This window comes from Odocoileus virginianus, chromosome X (assembly GCF_023699985.2).
Source record: "Odocoileus virginianus isolate 20LAN1187 ecotype Illinois chromosome X, Ovbor_1.2, whole genome shotgun sequence".
NCBI lineage: Eukaryota > Metazoa > Chordata > Mammalia > Artiodactyla > Cervidae > Odocoileus > Odocoileus virginianus.
In genome coordinates, this window is record NC_069708.1 from 13812312 (window position 1) to 13819122 (window position 6811).

Sequence of the window (6811 nt, forward strand, 5' to 3'; positions counted from 1 at the left end):
AGCCAGAAAGTTACATCATTTTTATGTACATGTGAGAATTGCTCCTTTTGCTTTAAATTTAGGTATCATAGGCGTTTAGTTTGTGGGTTTCTGAAGTTTTCAGTCCTAGGAAAAAGGGAATACAAAGTAGCAATCCTCAATTTTCTTGAGCTTCCTTTTATCTTGCCAGTTTTGTGGTTGTTCCATCAGCTCAACTCAGTCCTATAATTATGGTGTCTGTGTGCAGGAAACAAGATTTGGAAAGGAGGCAGGAACAGCTCCTGCTGACTCAGATCAATTTTTTCCAAGTGAAATATCTGTAATTAGGCCAGTAATGATATTTTCCTGGAGAAAGAATTGAGTGAATTTAGGAAGAGTTTCAGAGCCCAACATGCCTGTGGGGGTAGGGGGCAGTTGAAATGCAAAATAAGTGTTCAGTACAATATTCATCCACCCACTTTCTTCAAGAAACAGATTTTTAGTAACACCAATCCTGTCCTTTGAAAAGAGAGATCTCCAAGAACAAAAGAACATAAATGTTTTAGAAAGAAACATAGGTGGTTAAAACAAATATTTTCATTGGGAAAAACCTTTTAAAACAAGTTCCTAAACCCAGAATTCACAAAGCAAAAACTGGTAGTTTTGATCAATGTAAAATTTTAAATGTTTCTGTAAACAAAAATACCATACCTAAAGATAAAAAATAATTTTTGAGAGTTTGATATTGAAACTCCAACTAAAAATCTTAATTTAGTTAAAAAAATAATTGTAATATATAAAGGAACTATAGGTAACTTTGTTCTGTATTTTCCAACTCTCCTATAAATGTGTTATCATACTTTCATAATTTAAAAAAATGAAAAATCTCTTAAAAAGACAAAAAATAATACATACCCCCCAAAATCTTGAAATACACATGGCAGATTATAGGCAGATTTCCTAAATATATAAAGAGCTCTTACTAATCAATGAGAACAAAGACTAGTAACCCAATAGAAAATGAGCAAAGGTCAAGAACGGGTAATTTACAGAAAAAGAAATATCAGTGGCTAATAGGCATGCAATAAGATGCTGAATATAAATCCTAATTAAAGAAATACAAATTAAAATGACAATATTAGCCTATCTAATGGTCAAGGATTTAAAAGTTTGATAGAACCAGGACATGGCGGAAACAGAAATTCTCATTCTCTCTTGATCTGTGTGTAAATTGGCAACTCCTTCAGGAGATAATTTATTAAGATCTAACAATTAGGCAATATTTCTTCCCTGGTGGCTCAGTGGTAAAGAACCCACCTGCCAATGCAGGGAGATGTGGGTTCAATCCCTGGGTTAGAAAGATGCCCTGGAAATAGAAATGGCAACCCACTCCAGTATTCTTGCCCAGGAAATCCCATGAATGGAGGCGCCTGGTGGGCTATGGTTCATGGGATAGCAAACGAATCTGAGACGACTTAGTGACTAAACAATAAGCAACAACAATGACAAAGTACAGTTTAAAGATGCACAAACTGTTTGAGTCAGCAATTCTCCTTCAAGGAATTTAGCCTACTGATGTACTGAAACAAGTGAGTAAAGATAAATGTGAAAGAACATTTATTGTTGAATGGCTTATATTGCCCAATGAGAGGCATTGGTTAAGACATATGCAGTACATGTTTACTGTGGTTGAATGAGGTAGATCTGTAGGTCCTGATGTGAAAAGATCTCTGTGGTAGTCACTAAAGATGTTCTGAGGGACTTCCCTGGCAGTCTAGTGGTTAGGTCTCCGCACTCTCACTGCCAAGGGCCTGGGTTTGATCCCTGGTTGGGAAACTTTGCAGTGTGGCAAAAAAAAAAAAGTTCCCCCCAAATTTCCACCCTTCTCCCCCCGCTGTACACAGGGTAAGACTGTGACCAATGATATGTAAGCAAAAATGATATATGTCCCTTCTGGTGTGAACACCTTAAGTACTGGTGTATGATATCCCCTCTCCCCGCCCCAGTGATTGTGGACATGTTACTGAGTCCAAGCTCTGCTCGCCACATGACATGGTGTTTAGGCAAGGAGTCTGACTTTATTCAGAAAGCCAGCAGACCAAGAAGATGTCAGACTAATATCTTAACCATCTTATCAGGGTCTGGATGCCAGGTTCTTTGATAGAACAGAGATGCGGGGATGTGAGGAAGTAAAGTAAAATGGCCATTAATGTTGCAAATATCTCCTGGAATGGCCAGCCTAAGGAAGGAGATGTGTTAATTTCTTCCTTCCTGTAGCCATCCACAGGTAGGCAGGGTCCTGAACAAAGGCACTTTGGTTTAATATTCAGGCAGAGGGGCAGGTTCCCCAAGGTAGGCTGTTATGTATGGATAGTATCCTTTTAGTGAGCAAAAGCAATGGGAAACAAATGTTAAAGTAACAGATCCAGCATGGAGTCAGAATTGACTCTTCCCTGTAACAGACACAAATGTTGGGATGGGGCTTGGGTCTCTGAGTGACTATGACGAGCATGAATCTCTTATCTCCCCAGCTTAGGCATGTAGTAGGAGGGGGAAAATTTAAATCACCGAGATTGTGAATACTTTTCATTACTTCAGCATATTCTAGCACATCGTGACTCATACAATCTCCAAGATAATTGTTCATGGAAAAAAAAAAAAACCAACCCAAGTGCCAAAAGAGTGATCTCATTTGTATGCATAAGTATTTAGATGCTCAAGATATTTCTGAAAGGAGAAACTTAATAAGGCTTACAAAAAAAAGCATTGAAAGGAGGCAGAGATGAGAAAGGCAATTTCTGCTTTTCACATTATAACCTGTACTGTTCGGTTTAAAAAAAGAAAAACATGGTAAGTTTACATTTAAAACTAGCTAATGTTTCCACAAAAAGATTCCTACAGGATTGTTCATGGGTGCCTTATTCACAGTAGCCCCAAACTGGAAATAGCCCAGATGTCCTCAGAGAATGCATAAACAATTGCAGTATAGTCATACAATGAAATACTCACTATCCCGCAGTGGAAATGAATGAACTACACTGAATGTCATAACATGGATACTTATAAGACCCTGAGCAAAAGAAGCCACACACAAAAGAATAGGTACAGTTGATTCTGTTTATAGAAATCAGCAAAGCGAGTTTATGGTGTTAGAAGTTAGGAGAGTGGCAGGCTTCCCTGGTGGCTCAGTGGTAAAGAATCCGCCTGCCTATGCAGGAGACATGGGTTTGATACCTGATCTGGGAAGATCCCACGTGCTGTGGAACAAGTAAGCCTGTGTGCCACAAGTCTTGAGCCTGTGCTCTAGACCCTGGAAGCCACAACTACTGAAGCCTGAGAGCCCTAGAACCTGTGCGTGGTAATAGGAGAAGCCACCCCAATGAGAAGCCGGCGCATTGAAACTAGAGAAAAGCCCTTGCAGCATGAAAGACCCAGTATAGCCAAAAATAAATAAAATAAAGTAAAACCTGATTGGAAAAAAAGAAGAAATTAGGAAAGTAGCTATCCTGCAAGATTTTCTGCCTGAGGATGGGCTGGGGGTGGGGGGGGGGGCCCAGGTTTCTGGGGTAAGGGCTGCAGGGCTGTGCTCAGTTTGTGGAAATGCATGAAACTGTATCTTATCATAGGTGTACTTTCCCATATCCAGGCTATACTTCAATAAAAAGTAAAAAATCACATCTACTTGATGTAAAGAAGAAACCAATAGAAAAAAGGCAGCTTTGGGCAGGCGGTGCGGGCCAGAGGTACCCTGTTGACAGCGTGGTGTGCAAGCCGGGGCATGCCTGTGCACTGCAGCCCTGAGAGACAAGGGCTCTGGTGTGAGCCCCCCCAAAAAACCTGAGCAGGCTGCACCCTTCCTCCCATGCATGACCTCGGCCCCAGCCACTTAGCATGGCATTAAAAAACCCTGCATGGACATCTGCTGGAGCCAATGTGGTGATCAGGGTTTTCCAGCTGGGACAGCGTGTCCTTGGCAACCAGGGCAGGAGCCTCCGTTCTGTTGCAGGAAAGATGCAGAAACACAAGCTCAAACAGGAGCTGCGGGCCTCTTGGCAGCGATGCTTAATTATTAATCGCTTCCTGCAGGAGATTTTGTTTTTAACGTAAAAAAATATCTAATTGAAGCAATTTTATTGAACAAGGAATCTTACCATTTAATCCATTCCTATATAGCGCAGTACAGGAATCCCACCTGTTTAAATAAAACTACTTTCATAATAATACTAAGGCATTGTTTGCATTTGTCACTGTTATTCTCTCCCTAAAGTACAGCAGCATTTTCCAAGCGATATGTTTGCTAACACAAAACAGTGAAGGGAGAAGTGCTTGGAGAATCCACTATCCTCTTTATGCAATAGCTGAGAGATTTGCAAACATGTAAAACAATGCCACTCCTCTGGCTAATTTTGTTTGTTTTGGAAAATATAGTTTTTTTCATAAAAGAATATGATTTATGTTAATATGTAATAGGTTTCTTATTTTAAATGAATTGATGGATACTTTTTTTCATGTTTATTTATTTATTTGGCTGCATCAGGTCTTAGTTGCGGCACTCAGGTCCTGCAGGATCTTTCCTTTGTGGCTTGGGTGGGATCTTAATTCCCCCACCAGGGATCAAATCAGTGTCCCCTGCATTGCAAGGCAGATTCTCAACTACTGGACCACCAGGGAAGTCCCGTGAATATTTATTTTTAAATTTTCTGTTTTAATTTCTATACAGTAAATATTGATAGATATAACCCACACAAGCCACAGCTCTTTGGGGGTCCTCAATAAATGTTAAGAGTGTAAAGGCATCCTGAGACCAAAACATTTGTGAACTGTTGCTAGCTCTATAGTTTTTCCAAAAACTATTTTTTCGTTTGAGATAAATTTAGATTTACAGAAGAGTTGTAAAGCTGGTATAGAATTCCCATGTACCCCTCACCAAGTTTGCCCTAATGTTAGCATCTTCCATAATGTACATGGTACCTTAGGAGCCAACAACATTGGCACATTACTTTTGTGTGTGTTCGTGTGGCTGTGCTAAGATTGTGGGATCTTAGTTTCCTGACCAGAGATGGAACTTGTACCCCCTGCAGTGGATGCACAGAGTCTCTCAACCTCTGGACTGTCAGGGAACTCCAAGTACATTACTATTAACTGAACTACTGATTTGGTTTGGATTTCCCCAGTTTTTTTTGCTGTCATTTTTTGTTCCGGGATCCAATCTGAGATAGTATCAATATATTCAGTGCATGTAATTTATTTTTAACTGGAGGATAATTGCTTTACAATATTATGTTAGTTTCTGCCATACATCAACATGAATCAGTCACTGGTATACATGTGCCCCTCCCTCTTGAACCTCCCTCCCACCTCCCACCCCATCCCACCTATCTAGGTTGTCACGGAGTACTGGTGTGAGCTCCCTGAATCATATAGCAAATTCACACTGGCTATCTATTTAAAATATGGTAATGTATATGTTTCAATGTTACTCTTTCAAATTGTCCCTCCCTCTCCTTCCCCCACAGTGTCCACAAGTCTCTTCTCTGTGTCTGTGTCTCCGTTGCTGCCCTGCAGATAAGTTCATCAGTACCATCTTTCTAGATTCCATATATATGCGTTAATATACAATATTTGCTTTTCTCTTTCTGACTTACTTCACTCTGTATAATAGGTTCTAGGTTCATCCAGCTTATTAGAACTGACTCAAATGTGTTCCTTTTATGGCTGAGTAATATTCCATTGTATATATGTACCACCACTTCTTTATCCGTTGATCTGTTGATGGACATCGAAACAACCTAGTGCATGTAGTTTTTCCTAATTTTTCAAATTTCAGTAATGGCCTTTTTATACTTTTAAGTTTTATGCTGGTGAATGCATAATATATACCCAGCTTTGTACTTAATATATTATGAAAAGCTCATAAATCATAAGTGCAGAGGTGGAAGAATATTCACAAACAGCATCTAGAACAAGAAACAGAACATGACTGTAGCCCCAGAAGCCCCCTTCATGCCCTATTTCAGATACTACCTCCCCAGAGATAATCACCGTCCTGATTGCTAACAGCGTAAGAGTTTTGCCTGATTTTGTACCTTATGTAAATGAAATCAACCAACTACAGTGTGTGCTCTTTGGGGTCGTGTTTTTTTTTTTTTTTGCTCAACAGTCTGTGAGATTCATTCATTTTGTGTACTTGCAGTTCATTCCCATTGCTATAGAGCCAAATTTTTCTGTGTAGGGGCAGAGAGTAAATAAAGATTTTAAGCCTGTGAGCCATATATTAATAGTTTTTATCACAACTACTCAACTCTTCTGATAAGAAAAGCCTTAGACAGAATGTAAACAAATGAGCATGGTTGTGTCCAGGTAAAATTTTATTTACAAAAACAGTCAGCAGGCTGGATTTGACTTGCAGGTTATAGATTGCAGATTCCTACATGTAGTATCCCATTCTGTGAATATCCACAACTTACGGATCCATTGTATTCCTGAGGTGTGTTCTAATAGTTTGCAGTTTGGGCTTGTTAGGAATGATGCTGCTCTGAACATTCTAGTATGTGAATTTCTCTTGGGCGTACATCCAGGAGTAGAATGAATACTGCCAAACAGTTTTCCAATTCAATACACTCCCAGCAACAGTGTATGAAAGTTCAGTTATTAAAAAAAAAAAAAGAAAGTTCAGTTATTCTATGTCCTTACCAATGCTTGGTATTGTCTTTTGAGCCATTCTGGTAGGTGTGAAGTGGTATGGTTTTCATGGTGTAATTATCATGTCATATTATGGTTATCATTTGTAATAATTTCCTGGTAATTAATGAAGTTGAACAACTTTACATGGGCTTTAGGGAAGTGTGTATTC